This window comes from Penaeus monodon, chromosome 30, assembly GCF_015228065.2.
Source record: "Penaeus monodon isolate SGIC_2016 chromosome 30, NSTDA_Pmon_1, whole genome shotgun sequence".
NCBI classification, from domain to species: domain Eukaryota; kingdom Metazoa; phylum Arthropoda; class Malacostraca; order Decapoda; family Penaeidae; genus Penaeus; species Penaeus monodon.
In genome coordinates, this window is record NC_051415.1 from 8128874 (window position 1) to 8129794 (window position 921).

The following is a 921-nucleotide window of genomic DNA, read 5'->3' on the forward strand; positions in this document are numbered from 1 at the left end:
ATACCAACACGTACAAAAAAGTACATACATACGCGTTACTTGATAAACCCTCACGAACCCACCATCATATTCGAACGCTTCATAACCACCCTCTTATATTCCACCTTATTATACGGACACTATGCTGTATACAAAAGAACACATTACCACACAAATACCAAGGAACATAGTACCACACAAATACCAAAGTGCATACCACTGCTGCGCTCTCTACGCCGTTCTTACAAAGTGAAAACCGTAGATAGGCACAGATGGACAACTAGGGACAGACTGAGGAGCATATGTCCTAGTGTATGGGGCGAAGCGTGGCTGTAAGGGCGTATTCTATAATTCATTTGGGGTTTGCTTAGCCTTCTTTCCCCCTTTGTTCCTCCTTCCTCTCCACCTCTACCTTTACATCAGCTACCTTTCGTGTTCTGTAGGTAATAAACAATCATGATTAAGCTTTATTTTATAAAATTTACGACTGAGAGTTTCGAATACAAGTGAATGTGTAAGAGTTTGTCTGTGCTTGTGCTTGTTCGCATTCTCCGTACAGACCCTGACATATAAATCATGCAAAATTTCCTGTGTTCCTACAAGTAGCCCGCAATAAGTAAATGAACCGTAATTTACGAATGCAAACACGTATGCCCCGTGCAAACCTTGATACATAAGTATTAGGTATGCATGAGTATACATTGTGCGCGTTCCACTAAATGGCAGGCAAGGGTATATTTTTATTTTTATGCAAGTGTATATGAAGAAGAATTTCTTGTCACCAGGATGAGGAGGAATTTCCTGTGAAATTCACCCATCTTAAAGCCAAGTATGGGAAAGAAACCATCTTGAGAGTAATTTTTCATGTTTTCAGTCAATAACAATGGGAATACAAATAGCAATATAGACCTATGGACATTAGAGCACACACATGCACATACA